Raw genomic sequence first — 13,820 nt, forward strand, 5'->3', positions numbered from 1 at the left:
TTTATTGTACCGAAACGGCTTCGCGTAATCCACTCAATCATTTAATAGCAGATTTTAATTTGACGTCCCTCGAACAAAAAGCCTAAAAAAAAGACTCCTTTTCATTCGAATTTTTCATACAATTTCTGTTGGACTTATTTTTTATTACTGTTGCGAAACATGGACGCCTCGAAAAGGGTGATTAAATTAAAATAATGGGGTTAAAAAAAACGTTTTATGTATTATATGTCGGATATTATTTCGCAATTGAAAATTTAAAGTTTTTTTATGTAATGCGATTTTTTTATTGGAAACTTTTTATTGCGACAGCTGACTTTTAAATAAAATTGTATTGCGTACCTATTCAATATTTATTTTGTAAAATAACATTACTTAATATGTACATTATATTGTGACATTTATATTTATTGTAGAGTGAATCGTAGTAAAATTTATATGTCGCTCAGCGAATGGAAACCCGTTGGAAAAATTCCGTCATACAGTTGAAAACTAAACTAAACGTTCTCAACGCATATATTCTATACACAAGACTGCTATTGACCGCTATGGACGACTATCCCGGGTAGTTTTTTTTATATTTTTGTATTGAAGTATTATAATTTTTACAAGAAGTTAGTTGTAATTGTTACAATAAGTGCTATGTTTTAACAACACCTCTCTTGGCCGTACTAACTGTTAGAGTGAGATAGACAGTTTTGACTGTTTTGACTGTTTTGACGGCTAACTTATTGTTACAATTGTAATACCTCAATACAATCATATGATAAACTACCCTCGATAACCGTCGATAGCGACTGATAGCAGTATTGTGTATAGAATAGATGCGCAGGTATGGCCTAAAACTCGCTGGATTGGCGGTCATAGGCTTCATAGAGTTAGGTTAGGTGGATGTACGTGGCAGCGAATAACTAAGGACTAAGAAAAATGAGCTATGGGGGGGGGGGGGTTCAACCAGCAGTGAGTCGACCCCGGCTGATGACAATAATGATGATATACCGCATGGAGGATGATATTCTATAAAATTCTTGGTTGTATTTGATCATGTCGAAGATCAGAGAAGACGACGAAAAAAAACCTATGTTGAAAGTACTAAATCAAGAATTCAATGAGTTTTATACTGATACAATGACGAGAGGGATTGAGACAAGCAATGAAGAGGACTATCAAATAGCCAAGCCATACGAGTCATGACGTCAGTTTTGAGGTCTCGATGAAGAAGAAAATGGTATTAAACTGTAACACTAAAAATAATATGTTGACTTATGATTGCATAAGAGTATAATAAAAATATTGTGTTCAATTATTGCTAAGTTTTGTTTTAGTAGAGTTTATCAACAGTATACAAATTTTGTACTCTTCGGATGGTAGATTATCCACTTGGCATCTCAGCCAATGGTAGAAATCATTATTATATTATTATCTTCTGATAAATAGTGTAGAGATTACGTATCTTTAATTTTTTTCTGATATTAATAAATTGTTAGAGTTTATTGCACAATCAGATTAGAATAATTCTTCGTAATAAATAACTTTACTGAAATAGCAAGAGTTTGAAAAGGAAATAAATAATCAAATTACATAATAGAATAAGTAGGTATAAATATTAAAAAAATATATGATATATATTTATAGCAACATGTTACAAGAATATATTTGTTCAAAAAGTTAAAGTCTGGTGTATAATATACATAGTTGCTTGTAGCGCGTACAACTGAAAAGCTTTGTGTTTGGCCACAGTATGAAAAACATGGGTTTGGCTGGCACTGTGTGGAAAGAAAATAAATGTTCTACTAATGCGGCTTATTCAGACAAATTCTGTTGGACTATTGCTGCGCAAATACATAATATAACTAAAAGTGAAAGCTTATGTGGTTGAGAGAAAATGTTGTACGGACAAGTGCTAAAAATATTTTTACCGAGAATAAATTCAACGAACAAGCTTTGGTAATTAATTCGGTTAAAATACTTTAAAAAATATTTTCTGACCATCCACCGAATTTAGTATAATATAATAAATATTTATTAAAATATTATAGTATTTTCACTTATGATACTAAATTTGAAAAACCTCAAACACACAAATACGAGTATAACAAAAAAAACCGACCTAATGCGATTCAAACCCACATAATTCAATGTCGAGATGAGTGTTTTTATCCTTTATCACTACTACTACCTCAATAGTGCAAGCATCAGTGATAACAATCTAAATTTTATCACAGCACAGAGAGTTGTTAAAATATAACACTTATTGCAACAATTATAACCAACTAATTGTAATTGTTATAATAAATGATAATACTGTGATACAAACCTACCCTAGTTAGCCGTCGTATTTATCACTTTATCACTTTAGCGGGCGATACGTATAGAATAGACCCCCTGGTAGTAATCAGGTATATCACAAGTTTCTTGCGTTTGGATATGGAGCATCACTAGTTGCTTATGCATTGGAATACTTCAGGAGTAGTTACCAAATACTGAGGTCACCACACACTCAAGTTTTTTCACTGAGTTTACAATATTTTAATTTATTAAGCATCATCAGTGATAGCAGACTGCCGTTTGTGTACTCACTTCACATTGTTACATGTTTAGGATACAGAGATATCTTAGAGAAATGGAAATTGTTTTTGGCAATGTACCCAGGGGTCAGAGGGCAAACGCTGATGAGGTAAAGTGACTAGGTCTTGCAGAGGGTAAGGAAAGATAGAAAGCTAATCCAGAATAATTATACGCTACATATTCTTGAATCTGGAGTGATTACAGCCGTTAGTCGTGTCAGTGACGGTTAAGAAGAGGAAAGAATACGTATTGGAGAGACATCTTTACAATTCTTAATAATTTGAGCTTACGGTTAATTGAATAAAGTCTATTCGTGATATTTTTATGCTTTTTTGGATAATACAGAAATCATTTAATATGGTTGATATTAACATACTTATGCGAATTACATTTTAACGAGAGTGTTGGAAAGGAGCTCAAACCAAAAGCATGGAGCAGTGGAACAATGGGGTTTTACCCGGAGCACCGAAAATTTACAGTGCTCCACTGCTCCGGATGTTTTTTTATTATTAAATGTTTGTCCTAAAATCCAATGAAAATAAATTATATGTGACACTTTGCATCACTGGAATTATTATAAATACGGTAACACTGCCGAGTGATAAATAACCTTACTTTTTTGACAGAAGTGACATATAATGAAAGACGATTTAATAATATTATTTTTTTTAATTTAATTTAATTTTGATTTATTAATTATAACGAAAAGCACAATTATTTCAAAACTACTTATTTTTTATGTTTTAACATCTGTTTACATATAATACCTATTAAAACTTTTTACCAGGAGCGGAACAAGCCCTTGAGCGAAGCTGGAGCAAGTATTAGATCCCAAGGCGGAGTTGGAGCGGAGCAACTCAAAAAAAAGTCTGCTCCAACCCTCTGATTTTAACTAAATTTTTAGTCTGAGGTCGCTTTTCTGCAAACCGATATTTTAAGAGACATTGTTTAGTAACGCAATGCACCGTCATTTTATTTTATCAACCGAAAATCTTTTTCACCGAAAAAAGATCCGATGTTTTTTCCTTAATCATTTTATTATACCAAGAAAAACATATTGCGCGTTTAAAAAAGTACAAAATAGGTTCTCATTGGCTCGGTCGGCAACGTATTGCCAACTTATTTGCATAAAGGGCGCGATACCTGGGACGGTGGTCGTTCGGCGACATACGTGTTCGACCCCGTTTGTTGCCCTCACACCCCCATAATGTGCCAAGGGCGTGCCCTGGTTCAGAAACTGCCTCATTTGCAATGACGAAACAATCTAAAAAATACAGGGAATATCACAAAACCACTACAATATGTATTATTTTTTTATTTCCAATCTACATAATATTATAACTACCACGTTACAATATATAGGTAATCAAATCAGGTTTTAAAACATTATGAGTCAAATACTAACTACTCAACATAGAGATTTTTTAATAATTTATGATGGGAATGAATTATTATTATAAGTAAAAAAAAAATTGGCAGCATTTAAATAAATATTATGAAAAACTATTGAAATTTAACTTACTAATTTATTTAAAATCATCTCAACCATTTAAAAGTAGCGAATATTGATTTTTGTCAAAAGATATAGGAGATGGGAATTTGAAAAAAATTATACACATATATTTTTGTCACTCATACGTACAGTATGACGTTGATAATTTACAATAATAAGTCACAATATCAAGTATTATGCAAAAACATGAAAAAAATTACATCAGTATGGATTATTACAACCTTTGAATGCACAATCATTGTAAGTGAATGTGTGTAATGTATATCTGTAAGTAGATACATTACGATAAGTATTAAATCATTTTCTACATATCATGCATAATATATGTCTCGATTAGTCTATTTTACAACGTTTTTCTTAGCTCGTATTCTTATTTGTCCGGTGGTTCTTTGTCCGGTATAAATGTTGCAATCGATTTTTAACTAACTTCCCGACTAGCTAGACATTTGAAACTTTATTACTATTACTAATAATTTTAGCCATTGTATGTAGAATTGAATTCATTTTCAGTTAATTCTGTTTTGTATGAAAAGTTATTTCGACGCCATTATTGGTTGCTAAGGGTCTGGGGTCCTAGCAACAAAATTATTAATATACACGTGCGTTACTATGGAAATCAATATGACATGTCAAATTGATATTTCAGTATTATTTCTATCAAGTACAATTTTTTTGATCGTCAAGTTTATATGATTCAACAGAAAATTTAAAAACGTTGTATATAAAAAGTTCTTTATATCTTGTAATTATTATATTATAATTTTAGAAAATAATCTAATATTAACATATTTTATAATATGAAGGTATGCTCTAAATAATTGAAGGAGTATTAGCTTTTAAATTGTGATCTTGGTAAACGGTACATTTAATATTACCGAGCCCTGAATATTAATTAAAAGGGTTTCCAAAACGTAATTTTACAAAATATTTTGGTTATTATTATATAGGCAACAGCGTTAAAATCTCGATAGTATAGCTTCCTAAATTCAATCATCTTATACGCCACTGCGAAATTTAAAGCTTTCGCAATCCTTCCTTGAACAACACAATACAGCCTATGTTTGTTGGCTTTAGCTTTAGAGGTAAGGGCCTGCCAACATAACCACAGGACAGCGGTCACCGTGTTTCAAATAACAGGGTTACCAACTCTTTAATTAAATAACTCCAGTATGGAGACATAATATTATAATGTAGATAACGATATTTACATAATAAATCCACGTAATACTTTATAATTAGGCATATTAATTATTTAGCGATTTGCTTTGTAACATATTATTATCTTTTTTCTAAAACTCAAATAATTTTAAAATTAAATATACCAGTATTGTGAAATTATTTTATATTGTAATAAGTAAGTAAATGAATATACAAATTTGGATTTTAATCATATAAGTAACCTATTAATTAATGATCATTCGTATTATTATTAAGTTTTTATGTAAGTAGTGTTTTGATAGATTTCATTCATAACCTTAAATCACTCCTTTCACTCTCTTTATAAGTACCTAAGTCATGGTTATGTCGTGATTAGCTTCACCCAACATTTAATATTAAAATAAAATAACTTCTTAATACATGTAGCTGTCATTCCCAGATCTCAATTGTAATATTATTTATTAATATTCATTTTCACATAGAGTCAGTTAGTAGGTATCCAATTATTGTAAGATCAACAAAATAACTAACTTCAATAATTATAATATTCATTTCAACGATAGTCAGCGAAATGTTCAATTATCGCACACATAATAAAATAGCTAATCCGCATTTTATTGAATAGTCATTTCAACATAATATTCAATAGTGCGTCCGTCAATAAATAGAGGATCATAATTGATTGGACAGGTCACTCGATTATAACTTCCCGCTCTGTTAGTATCTCAGTCCCTGTATCGCTCTGCAAAGCATCAGATTTTACCGAGCCTCGGACCTCGGAACAGTATCATAATTAACATTGACATTCAAATTAACATTTTCTGATATACTCTTGTACCGACTATTTACGCTACAATAAAAACTCTCTCCTCCATCCATCGAAGCCACCAGCAAATGACGACTCTTCATCTCAACGCCTTCTATCCATCTCACTACAGCGGTCTCATTTCTTTACAATGAGACCGCTAAATACATAATAGAAAATAGTATTTTTGTAATTTATAACCGATTTTATAACAACCAACATAGGTACCATACACTGAAATAATTGAAGAAATCTGCAGTAAACACCAAATATTAAAAAAAATACTTGAGTCATACTTATTTCTTGTAAATCGTTCCCGAAAGAGTCATATTATGATACTTATTTTTACAAATTCCAGTAAATATAGAGGTAAAGTATTTCAGTAACACTTATTATGGAAATATGTTACGAAATATTACGGTAGATTTCCATTCCAAAGCTCGTAAATTTATTTTTACATAACTTATTCACTGGCAAAAAAATACTCTGAAAATATGTGAATATGTAACATTTCGTTAATAAGAAATATCTTTTATGAAAAGCCGAAGCAATAAATTTTATAGTAACATATCAAAGAAATAGTTAAGTATTAGAAGAGATTTATCTTATTGTACTTTCCTAGGCAAGATAAATAATATATTATTTCTACTTAAATGTACTCATAGTTGTATATTTTGTTGTACCATCTGTCATTAAAATAACGCACTTTAAGTTCTGGAAATAGTTTGCATCATACCAGACATTGCAGAAAGAAAATTAATAATCACTGAATGACGTTGAATGATTGCAAACGAAACTATATCAAGCAAATTAGTATATTATTAAAATTGACTAAAGTTTGCCAGGAGTAAAATTAGTCTTCTTAAAATGTATATGTATAGCTTGAAGACTTGCGTCATAAAATAAACAGAGAGGTGGAAGATTGATACATTTGAAATATGTTGGAGGCATATTAAGTCGAGGATATAATATTTTCCACAGGAGATTTAATATGGGTGAAGGGGCGGCTCTTCAAAATAATATGTCGACATCCCCTACGGTCTACATAATGGATTGACCAGTTGAAGGATGCTATATACCTCGTAATACTAAAATATTATATGACATGGGAAGCATTTTAATAAGTAAATATAATTAAATTGAATGCGTGTCTCTAAAAAGGTACCTATAGATATTTAAAACCAAAATATTATAGGGGGAGAAAAAACGCTTCTGTCATACATAAAACTTAAACTCTTGAAACCGTCTATAAACAAAATATCACCAGATTATAATGCTTATTCAGTATTTCGTAGAAAAGTGAATTTAATGAAAATATCGGTTGCATTAATCAATTATAGATTGCATGCTAATATATCGGTAAATAGTACATATTTGTAGAAAAGGTATGTCTAATTGTCTTGTATAAAAAATATTGTAATATCAAGTTCAACATAATAGTAAATATTGTTTTGTGAGTTAACACAGGTAACACAATATGTACATCAATACAATTTCAATTGTGGAAAACGACTTAAAATTGTTATATATTATAATATTATTTATAATATGAGAATGGCACTGGTGTTAATAAACTGAACTTAAATATTAATCAATGTAATATTTGATCTTTTCCTCAGTATTTGACGTAGGTATTATAGAATTATTTCGCTAAAGTAAGCAATTTTGAACGTAGAATACAGAAAAACTGACGATAAGAGGTTACTTGATTGCCATATATAACAAAGAATTGTCAGTTTCGGACTTCATAATAGATGATATATTTTATGTATTTAATAAATTGAAAAAAATATATATAAAACTCATATGGCGAAATTTTACATTTATTTTATCATACATTTAAACAAAAACAATTATGCTTGTGCAAATATTAGTGTTATCCATAATTTTATACGGAGTCCAGTCATTGACCTTGAAGGCAAGGGAGCGGAAGGCAATTGATGCCTTGGTGATGTGGTGTTGGCGTCGAATGCTTTTTATGTCTTGGACAGACCACAGAATGAAGCAGTCAATCATCCAGGGACTGCAGATAAAGGAACGGCTCTAGACAATATGTCTAAAACGTATTCTGCAGTTTTTGGACGTATTGTCTAAAAAACTGGGAAGATTGGTGGTTTTTGGTAGCCTCCAGGGAAGGCGAAGCAGAAGAAAAGCATCTGCAATTTTGAGTGACCAAGTGAAGGAGCTGACTGAGGGCACTATTCATTCCGCCATGAGAGAAACGGAAGATCTAGAGGGGCGGAAAGTATTGGTGTCTCAAAGGATGGCAAAATTCAAAGGTGGTCACGATCGTCAGCCACGAGGGTACATCTACGAATAAGGCTTAAGGGTTAATAATTTTTTTCATGAATAAGCCGAATACTACATTAAAAATGGATATCAAAAACATCATGGTGATTTAAATTGTTAACAAATAGAATAAAAAAATAAATGATCTATATACTATAATATTATTCTATTGGAATAAATAAAATGAAAATTACACACCACATTATTATCAAGTAAAGTCTCTAAAATAAAAATCATCATTATTTTATTTCACAAAAGTTTTCGGTTTGTTGCCGCCAACCCTTGTTCGTTATTTGTAAAATTCCCGGATAAAACCCTAGACCCCTTTGTAGGACCAAAACGATAATCTACAAAATCTTGTACCCGCATGTACATGTTACATTTTCCCTTTCGCATGGACATAGGGGCATGAGATATAATATATCGGATTTAGTTGGTAGGTACATACAACTTTGTTCTGATATAGGACATACAACCTGGTAAGGCTAGAGTACATAATAACGTTATACGTACGATGTGTTTCGAAGGTATATTTAATAAGGATGGAGAGAAACGATGTCTGTTTCGAGGAAAAGTTTCTTCATTAGAAAATAGTGTTGGCATCAGCAAGGATATTGTGTTGTAAACGATTGTTAATGATTTTGTTGAATAAAAGGATGCTATGATAAGATGGCTTACTTCATTATGTAGAAATATCAGTTACAACGAGTGGCTTTGAGATGGAGATAAACAATGAGTAAACGAAATTAATAATAATATAAATTTTCACATATCCATGAGACACATCGATGGGCTCCAGAAAAAACACTACAAGTCCAAAAATAGCGTTTCAACTTAATTATTTAACTATTTATAACATTTGTATTTTTGTGTATATTTTGTAAAAAAAATCAGATCTGTAGCATTACATTTGACAAAGTTAGATTTTCGACAAAATAGTGCAATATGTCAACATAATGTGTTATATTATATACAGTAGTAATCAGTGTCAAATTCTTATCTCGATGGTCGGCTATTGTCGTATTTTATTTTTTGGATATTTTCTGATTGCCTATCTTCAAGGCGTGTTCGTTTTTTTACTCAATTGCACTTTGACGCCTTTAGCTTTGACGGGGAGTGGTTTCGAATCCGATAGGCTGAAAGAATTAAAATTTATGTTTGACGATCAATTATCTACGACCTACGTGGTCGCAGTCATAACATTTTTAAAAATCAGAACTGTTTTCTTATGTCGGGAATATCAGTCACTATTAGTGAGGACTGAGAGACTCATAAATGCGGTCCTCAAACACATTGCCATATTTTGTTTATGAAATTTTATTTTATTGTTTAGCATCGTATATGACGTATTCTTTCTTTTCTCATCTGAGGGTTATATTTTCTGTGTATTAAATATATATTTTTCATTCTTTAAATAAACCGTGTATGCTTCATAAACAATCCAATAACAAGTTTACATAATATAAGAGTAAGGGCAGTTTAAATTTCTCATTTCACTAAAACCAACAATACTGTCTATTGACTTAGCACGGCAGTATATAGGTTTCGTGGTTGGTTATTATTGTATTTGGTTATAGGATTGTGGCCATTTATTTCCCCCCTTCTTTTTTTTGGCTATTTTGAGCTTATTGCAAACGCCATTCTCCAGGTTTATTGTCTATTGTTTTTTAAGTAAATAATTCGAAAACAGACATCGTATAAAAATAGTATTGCTTTATAGTAGTAGTGAGTCATTATATTTGCAATTTGATTTGTGCATGTTTTGAAACAATCGTATGCTGATATCATTTAAGAACCAATTCTTGCAGTACCTACCTATTGGTTGTGAGGTATGCTTTTGTCAGAAATAATATAATAATTAAACCATGCAGTCTCCTTTTGCATGGGTAAAATACGTCGTTGGACCAGACTCGGCCATATGTTACGATTACGAAAGCCTCCTTAGAGTTTTAATCTCACATTCCTTTTCTTTATATCAATAAGAATATGGAATCATTAAAACCTGCTCTGTTAACTACAGTGTGTGTACGGCGAAGCTTACAGGTCATGGAATTAAGACCTTTATGTTGATTTTTTTTTCACTTTACCTCTCAAAGATTTTTAATTTTTTATATCTTATAAACCTTATAATATAAAAAGTTATGTTTATAAATTGTCGGTTGAAAACATTCAATCAATTACACATCACCACGTTTGATTCTAAAAATATTATAATACTGACCTCTACAGAGTGAAGGTTGTATAAACAGATGTGTGTTTTTATGAGATTGTATGTTATCCACTTTCTCAACCTATTAGGTCTATAGTCTGGGTTCAAATACACATTGAAAAAAACAATATCCAAATTATTTCCATATGTAAGATTTAAACCCGAGACTCACACACTATAAACTGTGATACCGTTCAGCCATCGTAATAATTTGTATGTTATCATTATTTTACCGATCGATAATACTAGAAAACCAGACGACAAAATTCATAAAACTCAAAGGCCCAAATTTCTAAGAAATGACGGTATTACCTCCAAAATATACCGTTTTTCTTCTTTATAAATTTGATACTAAGTTTGACTTATAAACAATTCTAAAACATAAAACAGCAGTATATATCAGTTACCCATTGTCATAAAAGCATTCGAGAACATTATTTTTAAAGAGTGTTTATCAAAAGAGCTTTTTATATGTTTACTGGTGGCTTTAAGTATCGTAAAATTGTCACATATTTACAGTAGGTACCCATAACAACTGACACAGTTTTGTCATTTTTATTTTTTTGTGAAACCCCAGGGTTAAAAAGGTACACACCATACATGCTTGCAGATACCTTTTTATAGCGGGCCATATAAAGTGGAAATATTGGGTATGTGTGTTGGGCTGGTTGAATTGCGCGTGGGGGTGGCTGAATCTCGCGTGTGTCCATACTGTATGGGGGAAAATTTAATCGGTCCCCACTTTGCGGAGTTTCATATTTTCACTCATAGAGTTAGCACAATGAGATCGTTCTCATACAAATGTACGCAAATGTTGTCGAAATAGGCAGCTTGTGGCAACATTTCCTATTATGTTATGGATAACATTCATAGCCAGAAAATATACAATTCAATTTTTATTTTAATTATTGCATATTGGAGATAATGTATCATTCTCTAATCAACTATTTTTTAATGAATAATATCGAAGATTAAGAATATTGTGTGTTATTAAATATACCTACATAGAAAACTTATTTTAATAATATATTGGTAACGATCGCGACTCGATCCCTTTCGATAGATAGGATTTGAGTTTAGTTCACGCAGGGTGCTAATATTTCTAATAAATTTTTCAACCCTTTCATTAGTAGAAAACGTCTAAGAAGTAGACATTGAAGTAGCTGGATTAGCGAGTTAGTTAAGTTCCTTAAGGCTTTTAAAGAATACGATACTCAAGAAAAACCAAAACAACCTTATATAAAACACTCCTGCACCCAGTATTAACGTATGGATCAGAATGCTGGGCACTCAGTAAACAGGATGAGAGAAAAGGATACCTTTGAGAGGCGAGTTTTGAGAAGAATCTTTAGGACTGTTCAAGAAAGTGGCATTTAGAGGTCAAGGTATAAAAGGAGCTGTACACAACAATTTATAGGGGAAAAAAATCATTATATGGCATATGAAAATGTAAAGACGGAGGCTATATCAGCAAGGCAGGCTATGTACAATAACCCCTGAAGGCAAGAGACGACGTGGATGGCCGAAATTGAGAGTTGCGCCACATGAGATTTTAAAAGGCTCTGTCAAAGCAAGTGGAAAATTTCGGCGTTAAATCGTCCAGAATGAAGGAGGTTATTGAAGGAGGCCAAGACCCACTAAGGGTTATAGCGGCATACATGATGAATGATTTCCTTACATGAGTAAAAAACTTCCAAGAAGTATGCATTGAGGCACACAGATTAATGAGTTAGTTTTCTGCGGAAATGTGGCAATGGTGTTGCAGTGCACAGAAAAAATAAGCTTTAAAAGATCAATAGATTGATTTGGACGGATGATGATTCCAAATGAACTAATATTCATTTATACATAATATGTCTATTTTTTATCTCTCTCTATATATATTATCTCAAATAAATAATAAATTTATTATGATTGATATTCTTACAAACTACGTATCTGAAAAACTTTTGATTTATTCATTTTGAATGTCTTTCTGTTTCCTGTAAAATGACTAATCTACTTTTATGAAATGATTTTTGTACAAGATATTTTTAAATCTATTAATTCATCCCCTAACAGAGGCGTAGAGTCTACAAGTATTTGATCTGGAAATATCTAAGAATCACCACAAATAAATTAAGTGTGTATAAAAAGCCAGATGGTATACATATTATAGTACTAAGTTACTAGTTGGCAATGACTGTTGCATGGAATATACAAGTACAAAAACGAGCCAAAATTTCCATATTTTATGACTTCCAAGTGCTTTGAAGGATAAACAGATTTTTTCGGGCATAATTTTTTCTAAGCTTTGTTATTTTCTTCGCGAAAACTTTTACATTTTCCGCCTACAAATAACAATTTCATAAATATGTTAAAATAATATCGTTTTTTCAGAAAGAATTTGAATATTCTTTCAATAAATGATTTAATATAAAATGGATTTAAAAGTTTCCTTCGTAAGTATTCTATAGTTCAAGGTGATTTTTATAAGCCAATAAAGAACACATTTTTTTCCGAAAGCTTTCGCAAAAGAATGTTTCATTGCTGTTAGTAAAGGGAGCTTTTCTTATTTTTCCGAAGATACATTATTTATATAATACAGATAAAATATTTATTTAACAAAACTGATATACTTACAATATATTCTTATTATCCCGATATTTTCAAATATATTTTATTTATTTTCGCATGAGCAAACGTAATAGAAATTTAATATATTTTTTAATAAAAAAGAAATTCCTAAACTAATATTAACTCCATAGGTATCAAATAGTTTTCTAAGCTACAATAATTACAATAACATCGTGAAATAATATTAAAATATTAGAATTTAGAAAAATGAAATGAACTGTTATTTCGACCTCTGCTGGGAGTAGTAGTACGCGTAAGAAAGGGGTCTAGGACGTTTCGGCACCGGGACAAGCGGGCGCCACGCAATCAATTGAACTTCGAATACTAAATAGACGTTCATGAATTATAGGTACTTTTAAAATATACATTTATTATTATTATTATTTATATTTAAATTAATATATTAATATTTATTATTAAACTTAGTGAGAATTTAAATATGCACACGTAAGTAGTAATGATTTAATTGTGCAAAATATTATGTTTAAGGCCAAGAAGAAGATAGTTATTTTTTTTTTGTATAAAGCCTTAAGCATGACAACTTTCAATCCGTATAAAAATCATTACGTTAAGAGCAAAATTAATTCTAAGTAGTAGATAGAAACTGATTAAAATTCCCCGTCTACTTTCTGTATAAAATTGTATCAAACATATGTTTATTTCAT

The 13,820-nt window shown here is 31.0% G+C and overlaps 1 protein-coding gene across 4 annotated transcripts in view; it reads right to left on the reverse strand.

Moving 5' to 3' along the window:
* The window catches only part of KaiR1D (Kainate-type ionotropic glutamate receptor subunit 1D), a 545,285-nt gene that overhangs the window by 447,209 nt on the left and 84,256 nt on the right, over positions 1-13,820 (reverse strand). The gene's annotated exons all lie outside the window — the stretch shown is intronic.

Source organism: Rhyacophila brunnea, unplaced genomic scaffold (genome assembly GCF_057557595.1).
Source record: "Rhyacophila brunnea isolate RB1 unplaced genomic scaffold, BYU_Rbru_1.0 scaffold_14, whole genome shotgun sequence".
NCBI classification, from domain to species: domain Eukaryota; kingdom Metazoa; phylum Arthropoda; class Insecta; order Trichoptera; family Rhyacophilidae; genus Rhyacophila; species Rhyacophila brunnea.